At 41.6% G+C, this 13,460-nt stretch overlaps 1 long non-coding RNA gene across 1 annotated transcript in view; it reads right to left on the bottom strand.

Moving 5' to 3' along the window:
- Window positions 1-10,799: 10,799 nt before the first annotated feature.
- Window positions 10,800-13,460, bottom strand: part of LOC137223755 (uncharacterized) — a 241,897-nt gene continuing 239,236 nt past the window's right edge. Inside the window, exon 12 of the long non-coding RNA XR_010943037.1 lies at window positions 10,800-11,746. This is a non-coding gene — a long non-coding RNA (uncharacterized lncRNA). The remainder of the gene's footprint in view (window positions 11,747-13,460) is intronic.

Raw genomic sequence — 13,460 nt, 5'->3', positions numbered from 1 at the left:
CGCCGCCACTCCCGGGACACGCCCCCTCCGCCTCCCGCGCGCGCCCGCGGGACACGCCCCCTCCACCGCCCCCGCGCGTGGCCGCCTGGCGCGCCCCGCCCCTGGACGAAAGAGGTTGCTCTGGGCCCCGGCTGTGCTGGGGGCGCGCCAAGAGGTGGAGGTCCGTAATCTCCCCAGACCCCCAACTCTGACCCTTAGGTCTAAAGAGAAGAGCGCTCTGCTCCCATTCTTGATTTCCTTCATAAACTAACAACAGAAAAGTTATCCCCCAGCCCTGGAGTGCATGCACGAGAAAGGCGCTGTTAAAAGAAAAATCTACAGACTTTGACCATTCTCTTTAGAAGGACTGTCACCCGCCCTTTCAAGTCTAAAGCGCTCAAAAATACCTTTCAGAATCTCTTCAAGTCTCCATCCATAGCCACCCTTAACCAATTAAGCTTTGTTTTAAGCTTCTTTAGAAAAAAACAAAAAAATTATATATGTATATGAACTGATTGAGGTTTTTTTCTTACTGTTTAAAATTTGGAAGGCATATATATGTATATATGTAAGAAAAAAAACCTCAATCAGTGAGTTGTAAGAAGAAAATGTTTCGGGAAGATCGTGGACCCAAAATTCACGATGAGGACAGAGGGGACAAGTCCCTAGACACAGAAAGTAGCAGGTCATTGCTGAACCTTCGAAGCACTATTTCAGTGTAGCAATTACCCTCAGATTATAGAGGGTAAAAAGGGTGTTAAACACATGGCGGCTGCTTCATGAGCAAGTGTCCCATAGTAACCTGCTTCCACGTTTATAAAGTGGGGTAACCATGCATGTTACCTGGTACATAGTAATATGCTGTAAAGGTAGCAGCAAGTACTAGGAGGCTTCAGAGTAGGAAGATAGTTTCTAACCAAGAGGATCTAGAAACTTCTCACCGTAGGTGATTATCCAGTCTGGTCCTGGAGAATTAGAATTTCAACAGGTGGAAAATAGAGGAAGGAACATTTCACACGGTGAAAGCAGCAAGCCTCAAAACCCATCCGCTGAGGCTTCCCTAACTCTTTCTGGAGCTCCCCCAGTTCCTTCTCTTTTCAAGTTCCTTCATTTGTCTGGCTTTTTCGAGAGCTTCCAAACTCCTTACTCCCCTGGTCTACTCCTCAGTAGAACTGTTTCCCTAAATCTAGACAATATATTATTAATTTTGCAGTGTCAGATGCAAGATGGAATGAAGGCCCCAATGTGTTTACCAAAGGTTTTGATTCTTAATATCAAATGCAAGCCCTCTCCATAAATCAAACTTGAGAACTATTCATTTTCATTGAACCAAAGAGAAAAAGAAATGCAGAAAGGAAGGAAAAAAGAAAGAAAAAGAGAAAGAAAAATGAAAGAGAGGAAGGAAGGAAACAAGGAAAGAAGGAGGGAAAAAAGGGAGAAAAAAACTTTTGTAGAACTGGTACAAAATTTTCAACATTTATTCTTTTTTAAAAAATGTATTCTTTTTTTTTTAAAACTAAAATCTAATTTGAGGTTGCATGGCTTTTTTAGATGCTGTAGCCCAGGGAACAATTCTGGCCTCAATCAATACCTCAAAGATATATACTTTCTTTCCTTTTTTCATGTCCAGAAAGGCAAAAATGTAACATCTTTTTTTTTTTTTGAAACATCTTTTTAAACTTACTAGATAAATGTTCATTTCCTCAGTCTGACTGTTACTGGAAATGTTTTATTAATTGCAAATTTATTCCCACATATTGTGATGCAAATAAATGAATGGCAAATCGGCAGCTGCATTCATTTAAAATTAGTAGAGGCCCTTGTTCAAGAGATGGCATATTCAGAGTGACCCAAATTATCCTGACATGAAGGGGCCACAGGTCAAATTCAAGGCCAAGTTACAAATCAATAGGAACTCTCCTTGGGGGAAACTAGTGTTATAAACTTGAATTCTTAATTGTTTTTCAAGAGGTTGTATTTTACTTTGCTTCAAGCAAAATTTAAGATCTTCTTCAAAATAAAGACTTTAAAATGTCAATGAATTCTGCTTTTCTTATTTTGAGAATATGGATTTTTTCCCATATATTTAATTCATCATTAAAAAAAATTTAGGGCTTCCCTGGTGGCGCAGTGGTTGAGAGTCCGCCTGCCGATGCAGGTGACACAGGTTCGTGCCCCGGTCCGGGAAGACCCCACATGCCGCGGAGCGGCTAGGCCTGTGAGCCATGGCCGCTGAGCCTGCGCGTCCGGAGCGTGTGCTCCGCAACGGGAGAGGCCACAACAGTGAGAGGCTCGCGTACCACACACACACAAAAAAATTAATTATCATATGCTCTTAGTAATATTTTTCTCTAGAGACTTATTTCATAAGTTCGGTTTAATATTGTTTTTGAGCTTCCATGTACTTTTTATTCCTTACCATGTTTCATTTTTTCCTTTAGAAAAAAGCTTATCTTGACTGAACTTATGTTAATGTTACACTGAATTACAACAATCTGCTTTAAATGTTACATATTACATAAAGTTAGTGCTATTTAAAAATAAGAGTACAACATCTCCATCCTGATGTTGTTGGGTTTCAGGTCTATTCTTGCTGTCACCAGCCAGAGCTGGCTTTGGTCTGTTAGGGACTTATGCATGGTGCCTTTCTCCCATTTTCCCTACATTTCCAATAGTACCTGTCAATGCTTGTCCCTCCAGGAATCTCCTCCTGATATAACTGATCATATAGGAATTGAACTCTGGCTCTGAAATTTTTGTCCTCTGAGTCAGCACAATTTCTATTTCTCATTTAGGTCACAGTGAACTTACAACATAATTTAGAATATTGCTTGTGCTCTCTACAACCTTATTCTGAAACTTTTGGTGAAGTTTAAAAAGTGGTGATAAATTAGACACTGTACTGGCCATGTAGGCTAGAGAACTGTTTCTCCTTTCCTCTGTTGCTTTGAGAAATCACTTCTCTTAGAATGGATAAATGACAAGGTCCTACTGTATAGCACAGGCAACTATATTCAATATCCTGTGATAAATCATAATGGAAAAGAATATGAAAAAGAATATATGTATAAATGAGTCACTTTGCTGTACAGCAGAAATTAAACACAACATTGTAAATCACCTATACTTCTATAAAATTAAAAAAAAAAAAAGAAAGAACATCTCTTGAGTTTTGTCCAAAAAATGAAGAGGTTGCACTAGTGATGTCTAAAATTCTCAGCAGCTTAGAAATCTGAGGTGCTTTTTATTCTGTTAAATTTTGAATCTCCTGCAGGTGTTTTCTAGAAAAATTATATATATATTTTAGTTCAATATACCCTAGTTTCTTCTCTGTAGCTTCTTTTGCCCTCTGTGGGGAGACCCACCAGTAGGTCTTGAGCCACACTGGCTTCAAGAATGATGGTGTCTGAAGACAGGGATTTACAGCCTGATCTAGTGCTGTTGATGGCAGCTTCATCTCCCCTCGCTGCCAGTTGGGCCTCGACCTTCTGTTCTGGTTCTGGCAACTGGAACACAGTGTCTTATCCATGACAGTATCTGCAGCTTGAGCCACAGAGGTGTTCCCTAAATGCTGAGGGACGGGAAGGAGGTGAGCAAGGGAGCTCCAGAATGAGCCGGGATCCTTCCTGCCTCCTCATGGAGCCCAGACCACATTTTGAACTACTCTCCCCTCGTTCCTCTTCCCTTCACCTCACTGGCCTTGTTGAACCCTGGCTACTCTCCCAACTTGCTGTTCTTTTTCTGAAAGACTATCCAGTACCTCTCTGTCCATCCCGCTCACTCCCTCCCCTCCTGGGTCCAATGTTATCTTCTCAGTGGTCGCACTCTTTAGAATTACAGCCCCAGTCCCTTTACACCCAATCCTACTGTCCTTCCCTGCTTTGTTTTTCTTATTAGCATTTATCACTAACAAACATGCCATGTATTTTATTTATTCATTTTATTTACCATTTTATTGTTTATCTTTCCTTACTAGAACCAAGGTGCAGAAGGGCAGAGAAATTAGTCTTTATGTCCAGTGCCTGTAACATGGTAGTTACTCAACATGTGTTCGTTAAGTTTACAGGATCCTAGCTTGGTGTCACAGTCTCTCAAAATGGGGCCCCTCATATCCCCATTGGTACCCCCAGCTCAATACCCATCACAGACTTCCCTCATGCTAAATGCTGGCCTGCTTCTTTGAATGGCCCCTAAAATATCCCCTTTTCAATAGCTGTTTGTTGAATGGACAAATAAATGCTCTCAGATCACCGGTCCCTGTGCGCTGCCTTCCTGTCAAAAATCTCCCTTCCTGCTCTTCTGCATATTGTATTCCTAGCACACTCCTAGTTCCACACACCAGTCTTTCCTTGGATTTTCCTTAGTGAAATTTAAGAGTCCGTTTGGGCCTCCAGGGTCCCTCCATTTGCCCCTGTTTAAATACAAGCCATAACCCTCTCCCTGCACAGCCCTGCCCCTCCCCTGCATTCCATCTATTTGCTCTTGCCTTCCCTATTATCCTTCTTCCTAGGATTCTCCCTCCATATGGTATGCAGACCAGAAAATGTCACAACTGAAAGAGACCTTAGAGGTCCAAATTGTTTTGAAGATGAAAAGAAACAGGCCTGCAAGCATTTGGCTTGTCCAAGTTTGCACAACTAGTTAGAGCACCGCTGGAACTTGGATCCAGGGACACAGATTTCCAACCAGTCTGCTGACCTTTCTACCTCTCTCAAACTCTCCAGGCTTCCTCTGTTCTTTCCTGACCCCAGCAGCACTCCTTTCTGAAAACTCCTCTGGGCCTGTTGAGCTACTTTGTTCAATGGCTGTACAGACAGGGTATTTGAGGTAAGAAGTCTCTTCAGACCACATTTTCTTAACTTTTAAGTATAGTTTTATGTTAAAATTAATTATCTTCTGGCTAGGAGAGGTCTTATTGTCTTCTATTGCTTTTAAAATACTGAAGAGCCAGGATTGACATTTTAATGTACAAAGCTCATCATCAGTTTAGGGGAAAGGGGACTTGACTCAAAATACAACTTCTCTCAGCCTTTCTCTTACATTGAGAAACAGGCAAAATGTGCTCCCAAAGTGCCATGGGAAATGTACTTGTGCACATACTTTCTTTCCCATGTCTTTCTGACATGACCATGAGGACCTTGAGATAAAGAACTGTGTTATCCGTTCTCCACATGATCTTATTCCTGACAGTCAAGAAAATCAAACATCTGACAAAGTGTAGCAACCCAGCCAAAGTTAACTGGTTTTATCAATAAATGTTTCTTTGATGAGTGAACCTGTATGTTTTCCTTATTTGTCTTCAAATTATCACTTAACCTTCCAGAATGGCTGAAAGTAAAACAGCGGGCAATATAAAGTGCTGACGAGGATGCTAAGCAACTGGAACTTCATATATTAATGATGACAATGCAAACTGTTACAAATGAGACAGGAAGGGGACAGGGCACAACCTTTAAAAGAATGACATATCCTGAGAACACGACAGAAACTGGTTAGAACCAGCTAGGTCCAAGATGGCAGACAAGTCGACTTCCACTAGACCTTGAGCCGCAGTATATGCTCACTGTAACACATCAGCACGCTAAATGACACACCCACAGGCACTATGGGCCGACTAGAAAAGGTCATAAAGTGGGCGGTGGCCCAATTCCTGTAAATCCCCACCCCTTCCCCCAAATAGCTGGAAACTCCTCCCACTCATTAGCCTATGAGATTATCCACTCCTGTAAAAACTGACAACCGCTCTCCCCTTCTGAGATGGCCAACACTCTGTCTGTGGAGTGTGTATCTCCCTGAATAACCTTCTTTCTCTTTACTATGGCTCGCTCTTGAATTCTTTCCTGCACAAAGCCAAGAACCCACACTTGGTGGCCATCCCAGGGACTCGCCTGCAACATGGAACATGACCATCCTCTCTTGCCCCACTCTCTTTCCTGCAATACAACCATTATGGAAAACAGTCTTGAAGTTTCCTATAGAGACATGTAGCATATAATCTAGATATCCCATTTCAGAACAGAACTGAAATTTCATGCTATGCAAAGACCTGGTAGGGAAGTGTCCAAAAACTGGGAACAGCCCAAAAGTCCAACTGGTGAATGGATAAAACAACTTTAATACACTCACACAATGGAATAAAGTCTCAGGGAATTAAAACTTTTCCTGTACTCTCTTTAGTGATTGGGATCTTTCAAATTCAACTGATAAAAGACAGATTAGCAAAAGATAACATTCAATCATCGTATTTTTGTTAAGGTATGTAGAGGGTGCAGAGAAAAGGGTGACTCAAGGGGTAGTTAGAATTTGGGGCTTATATACCATCTTAATAGGGGAAGAGGAGGGAGAGAAAGACAATTATGGGCAAACAAATGAGTTCTCAATAAGCGAAAGGGAGGGAGAAAGGGAACTCATGGGAAAACAAATGAATTTCTGGAAAGATAAATGGGCCTCAGGAGAACAGATGGGAGATAGGATAGTTTTGTGACAATGTCTGTTTACATGTGGTGTGGAGACTTCTCATGGCTCTTGATAAGAGTCAATCATCCCTGGCGGATCCCAGGGATGGCCTCTAGTGGAGGGGATTTGAGTTCATGTTAGTTCTGTTTTTAGGAAGATAAGTAATTTTAGGAACTCAAATGCCTTCTGCTAAAAGTAATTTTTATATGCCACAGTGAGTGGGTATTACTGACCCTTTAAATATCAATAAAAAGGAGCTAGCTATTAATAGAGGCAACTACACAGATGAATCTCAAAAGCATTATGCTAAGTGAAAGAAGCCAGATACAAAAGGCTACTTACCTTATGATTTCATTTATACAGCATTCTGGGAAAGGCTCTAGAGATACAAATGAGATTAGTAATTGCCAGGAGCTGGTGGTGAGGGAAATGGATTGACTATAAAAAGGCACGAGGCAATTTGGGGGGGTGATGTAAATGATCTATATCTTGGCTGTAGTAATGGATACCTAACTGTAAAAATTACTCAAAATTCATAGACATGAATAACTTAAAAGGGTAAATTTTGCTAAATGCAAATTATACCTCAATAAACCTAACTTGAAAAAATGTAACTATAAACAATGGAGACTTGATTTATTGGGGTGTTTTAGTTATTTGCATTATTTTGGTAATTGTTCCAAATCTTTTCACAAAATATTGTATCCAAGGATGTTGATTTTCCTCCTGATAGAGTCTCTACTAATTTATACTATAAAGTTACTTCTTATCCTTAAAGCTGCTTTATTCAACAAGTATTTATAAAGCATCTTCTCTGTTTAAGGTAAAAAGTGGTATGGGGGTGGAGGGCAAGTAAAGAAGTATAAAATAGGTTTTGACCTTCACCAAACTTATGATCTAGTTTGGGAAATAAAACATACCCTGCTTTAGTAAAAGCACAAACAGTAAGAGTTTTTAGAGTTTGGAGGAGAAATGGCTTCTAGCTAGGCAAAGCTTCAGAGGAGTATTTATTTCAGGAAAGTAAGCAACTCACGGGCAGTTTATAAGCAAAAACTCCAAAGTCTAGAGATCCGTTACCTTAAGGTCTTTTTTTTTTAAATAAATTTATTAATTTTTATTTTTTACATTTATTTTTGGCTGCATTGGGTCTTTGTTGCTGTGCACGGGCTTTCTCTAGTTGCGGCAAGCGGGGGCTACTCTTCGCTGCAGTGCACGGGCTTCTCATTGCGGTGGTTTCTCTTGTTGCGGCGCATGGGCTCTAGGCGCGCGGGCTTCAGTAGTTGTGGCTCGCGGGCTTTAGAGCACAGGCTCAGTAGTTGTGGCGCACAGGCTTCATTGCTCTGAGGCATGCGGGATCTTCCCAGACCAGGGCTCGAACCCATGTCCCCTGCACTGGCAGGCGGATTCTTAACCACTGTGCCACCAGGGAAGTCCCCTTAAGGTCATTCTTAATGTGTCATCCGAGAGGAGGGGAGCCTGGTCCTCTGCTGAAAGATGAAGAGGCAGGAGAAGGGATGCAGGAAACTCAAGTAAACCAGAATGGCAAAGCACCTGGGGTTGGAGCAAATCAGGACTGAAGATAAAGTGTATGGCATCAGTCTAGAACAGATACCATTTTAAGCATAGGCTTGGCTTGCTCCAAGGAAGTCTTAAATAAGCAGTGATGAAGTCTCTTTGGAAAACAAAACCAGACCACTACAATCCAATCACAGCTGTGGTTGTCACACCATGAAACCTTATCCGAATTCAGTATACTGATTTGGACAAAAATGAAATCTAAATTCCTGTGTTGTGGAAGATAGATAGATTCTATCAGAAGATAGACTGTTTCCATAAGAAGCCAGTCTGCATGTAACCTAGAAAAGAGGAAAACAAAGGGGGGGAAACTGGCACTGTTTACCTAACACAGTCCACAGAGCATTGAGATACTGAATCTGGCAGATAGAGGTGCATCATCCAGGTTTAGGACAAGCTCAAGTTCACTTGGTTTTTTTGGCTCAGAATAGATGTGAAGATTATCTCTCCTGACATTAAGTCCATACTCACAAAGTCACTTAATAGCTAATAACATATACCGTCCATACTTTGATTTCAAGCGACAATTATGTCATTTAACAACTAGTATTCTCATTTTTGCATCTCCTCCTCCTACTCTCCCCCTAACGTCTCTTACTGTATCTCTTCCTTTTCTTACCCTCACTCACTGGGCTCCAGCCACACGTGCCTTGCATAGTGCTGTCTTAAGGCCTTTGCAGATGTACTTAAATGAAGGATCTTGAAATGAGGAGATCATTCTGGATTATCTGGTTGTGTCCTAAATCCAATGACAGGTGTCTTTATAAAGCACACACAGAGGGGAAAACAGAGAAGGCAATGTGAAGACTGAAGCAGAAATTGGAGTGATGTGGCCACAAGCCAAGGAAGCTGGCAACCACCAGAATTTAGGAGAGGCATGGAATGGATCCTCCCCTAGAGGCCATTCAGAGGCAGCATGGCTCTGCTGACACCTTGGTTTTGGACTTCCAGCCTCAAGAACTGTGAGAGAATAAATTTCTCTTCAATTCGAAGCCAGATCAACCAACACTACAAAGGTTTATGCTCCAAGCTTTGAAAAATGAATTCTAGGGCTTCCCTGGTGGCTCAGTGGTTGAGAGTCCGCCTGCCAATGCAGAGGACACGGGTTCGTGCCCTGGTCCGGGAAGATCCCACATGCCGCGGAGCAGCTGGGCCCGTGAGCCATGGCCGCTGAGCCTGCGCGTCCCGAGCCTGTGCTCCGCAACGGGAGAGGCCACAACAGTGAGAGGCCCGCGTACCGCAAAAAAAAAAAAAAAAAGAAAAAAAAGAAAAATGAATTCTAAGACAAATTGACAATGGTTGAATGAAAAGACTATAAATACATTATGTCAACTTAATGCATAAATTTAGCATTTATTAAATGTCATTATATCTTTTAAAAAATTTATAGGCTAGATTTTCTTACTTTCCAAAAAACCCTGAGTATGCTGAATAATTATTGAAAAATCATAGCTGATAAATAAGTTACTTATAGTCAAGTAATTTTCAGAGAAAAAATGTTAAATTATTACTCTTTTGTATTATATATATTTGATGTGGGTGCATTTGAAGATGATTGGTAGGATGTAAGGTAGGGTTTTCCTTTTCAAAATGCAAGAGTGCCTGAGACCTCAGAGGTCTAGGCTGCTCTTTCCCAGAATTCCTTAGGAGTGACATAAGTTGTTTACATGTGCTGGAGGAAAAAGAAGAAAAAAAAACTATAATTGACTTTGGGAGGTTACTACATTGACCATATTGTCATCTCATTGTAAAATTATTTCAAAAATTGGATAGAGGGTGGGAAATACTTTAATTTTCTACTTTCTATGCTCCCAAATTATTCAACTCTTCCTAAAGGATGTGTGTACTTTTATAATTTAGAAAATAAGAATTTTTCAAGTAAAATAAATTCATCATGGAACATTTTACAACACTTTGTTTAGGGAAGTCAAAATTGTTACAACTTTTTGGCGAATAAGTTGGCACTACCAGAATACACACACACACACACACGCACACACACACACACACACAGAGCGAGAAACCTTTTCACCCAACATAACCTCCTACGGTGCAAAGAGATAAATAAGAATGCTCAGTTCAGTGTTTTTAGTAAAACTAGTGGTCAAAATATTAACCAGGATTATTTTGTGAAATGGGCTTATGGGAGGGTACTTTCAACAATATGCATTTCTATATTATGCAGCTTATAATGTTATATTCAAATTATAGGGTTCAAATTTGCTTATAAATTGCCTTATTCACTTAACAATTATTCGGTACTTACAGTGTGTCAGGTTTTACTCTTTTGAATCTTCTCTCACCAATCTAAGATTGGGATGAAAAAATAATTTGTAAAAGGAGAGAAAATAAGGAGATGACTAACTGAATGTTTTGTGGGTACCAAGGAATCTACAGGGTGCAGAAAGACAGGGTAGAAGATAAAATAGAGGGTGCTATTTGAAGAGATCCTTGATCACAATCCTAGGGAAGGCCTGCCACACCAGCTTCTTCCGAAAAGAAACTGAAAGCTAAAGCTAGCTCCTTTAACTGTCAACCACCACCCTCCAAGATCCAGAGGTTTCAGACTGAAAGTCAATCGAATTACCTCACCACTCACTCACCTTCCATATAATTGTTTTAGTGAATATAAACTGTTATCTTTGCTTTCTATATTCGGAAGCTATTAAATGAGTAACAGTCCCCAGCTTAAATAAAACAAACCCGGAACTTCTTCAAGTTTATTTTTAACATGTAATATAACTCAAAAAGAGACAACTATGTGGTCACTCTTGGTGGTTTATGCAGACAGCTGTGGTGACATTGATTACTCAACGTCAAGGAACAGTTAAGAAAAAATGACGTTCAGTGATTAGGGAATGTGGGACCAACACAGACTCACTTTGTTCTCACAATATCCCCTGTATAGGAAGTATGGATAAAGATAATTCATGTATGGGGACCCAGAAAATGGAGGCCGCCCCAGCAGCTCGGCCCAGGTCACAAATCTAAACCTGAGTCAGCCTGCACTTCCAGGAAACGCCGCACTCTCAAGGAAACCTAACACACACAGATCACAGTCCTCTAGCTGAGCTGTAGCTAGCGCACCTTACCCTGGAAAATAGGACCCTCTAGACTTATAAAGAAATCGCTGACCTCCTAGGCAATCTTGCTTTGTTTCCTGTTGCCTCTTCTAAGCTCTGTAAAACTCACTGTAGCCCAAAATTCCTTGGGAAAAGTGCTCCACTCTCTGTGAGGCAGTGTACTCCCCAATCCAGGGATGGTTTTCCCTTGAATACAGTTCATCGAACTCATTACTAAATTGTATTATTTTTGTCGTTTTGTTGCAGGAAGGGGGACCCCTTCTAGGGCCCAGGAGTGGGTTATTGTTTAATACTCAGAAATGAATTGTCCGAGGAGACACATGTACTGACGAAGCAAGAGACTTTATCGGGAAGGGGCACCCGGGCGGAGAGCAGCAGGGTAAGGGAAGCTAGGAGAACTGCTCTGTCACGTGGCTCGCAGTCTTGGGTTTTATGGTATTGGGGTTAGTTTCCCGGTTGTCTCTGGCCAATCACTCTGACTCAGGATCCTTCTTGGTGGCGCGCATATCGCTCAGCTAAGATGGATTCCAGCCAGAAGGGTTCTGGAAGGTTGGTAGGACATATGGACTGGCGTCTCCTGTCTCCTTTTGACCTTTCCCAAATTCTCCTGGTTGATGGTAGCTTGTTAGTTCCGCATTCCTTACCAGGACCTCCTGTCATAAGATAAATAAAGCAACCTAAATAAAAGGTATGTGTCAATGGTATATGGTAGAAGAAATGTGAGCTTTGGAATAAAAATCCCAGTTCTGTCCATTTATTATAAACTGTGTGCTCAAGAAAAAGTGTGTGTTGGGCTTCCCTGGTGGCGCAGTGGTTGAGAGTCCGCCTGCCGATGCAGGGGACACGGGTTCGTGCCCTGGTCTGGGAAGATCCCACATGCCGTGGAGCGGCTGGGCCCGTGAGCCATGGCCACTGAGCCTGCGCGTCCGGAGCCTGTGCTCCGCGACGGGAGAGGCCACAACAGTGAGAGGCCCGCGTACCGCAAAAAAAAAAAAAAAGAAAAAAGTGTGTAAAGATTCTGATACTTGTTAAGAAAAATTATCCAAAACATGGAAATAAGGCAAAAAGAAGGTTGTGTATCATTCCAATGTCACACTTCAGGTCTATCTTAACAGGCCCACCCAAGGATGATTTAATTCTTTAGGGAAATGGCCAATTTTTGTCATGCTATTTTATTTTGATTAGGCCCAGGCTCTGGGTAATTACATGTTAATGTGAAGACTTTTGCCTGATAGAGGGGCAAATGATTCCTCTCCAGCTGAAACAATACCTCCAAATGGCTACAATTTTAGTGCCCTGTAGGACATTAACTAGTTGTGTCTGTCACCTAGCAAATTTATTTAGCATGTCTTTCCTGGCTGACTTTACAAATCTGTATTCTTCAAATGGTCTTTGAAACAGCTTTATTGTCTGCCAGTTCCCTTGCTGATAAGTTAAACAAATCTCTCTCTCTCTCTCTCTCTTTCTCTCTCTCTCTCTCTCTCTCTCTCACACACACACACACACACACACACACACACACACACACACACACACACCTCTGGGAGTCATATTTTAAATTTGGGCAAGTATCTAATAAACATCATTTTCCTTACCCCTTGGTTTCCTCTTTGTAGTCAATGTCATGTGAGAAAAGACCTTTTCTTTGGCACAAGATTTGCCCAGTCTCCACAGCTTATGGTGCTTATTTTTTCTTCTTATACAATACAATCAGGTTTAATTTTGAACATGCGAGGTTTAAGATGCCCATGAAACACGCCAGTGGAGATGTTAAGGAAGTTCTAAGCTTAGAGTTCAGGGAAGAGGCCTGAGTTGACAATGTAAGTTTGAGAGTCATTTGCATCAACAAGAAGGTATTTACAGGGTTTCCCTGGTGGCGCAGATGGTTAAGAATCCACCTGCCAATGCAGGGGACACGGGTTCGAGCCCTGCTCCAGGGAGATCCCATATGCTGTGGAACAACTAAGCCCACGTGCCACAACTACTGAGCCTGTGTTCCAGAGCCCAGGAGCCACAACTCCTGAAACCCGGGCACCTAAAGCCCATGCCGTGTGACAAGAGAAGCCACTGCAACGGAAGCCCGCACACCTCAACGAAGAGTAGCCCCGTGCACAGCAACAAAGACCCAATGAAGCCAAAAATAAATAAATAAAACTAATAATTTTTTTAAAAATAAGGTATTTACAGTCATGAGGATAAACAGAGAGGGATGAAGGAGTGGGGAAAAGAATGAGAGAAGGAATAAAGACTGACACAGAGTAGTTGACGTGATACAATATCAAATTGGAACTCCAATATTTAGAGACCCACAGAGGATGAAGAGGTAGCAAAGGAGACAGGAGAGGGAACAGAGACATCAGAGAACAA

The sequence above is a fragment of the Pseudorca crassidens genome, chromosome 4, assembly GCF_039906515.1.
Source record: "Pseudorca crassidens isolate mPseCra1 chromosome 4, mPseCra1.hap1, whole genome shotgun sequence".
Lineage (NCBI taxonomy): Eukaryota > Metazoa > Chordata > Mammalia > Artiodactyla > Delphinidae > Pseudorca > Pseudorca crassidens.
This window is presented reverse-complemented; position numbering and strand designations above follow the sequence as displayed.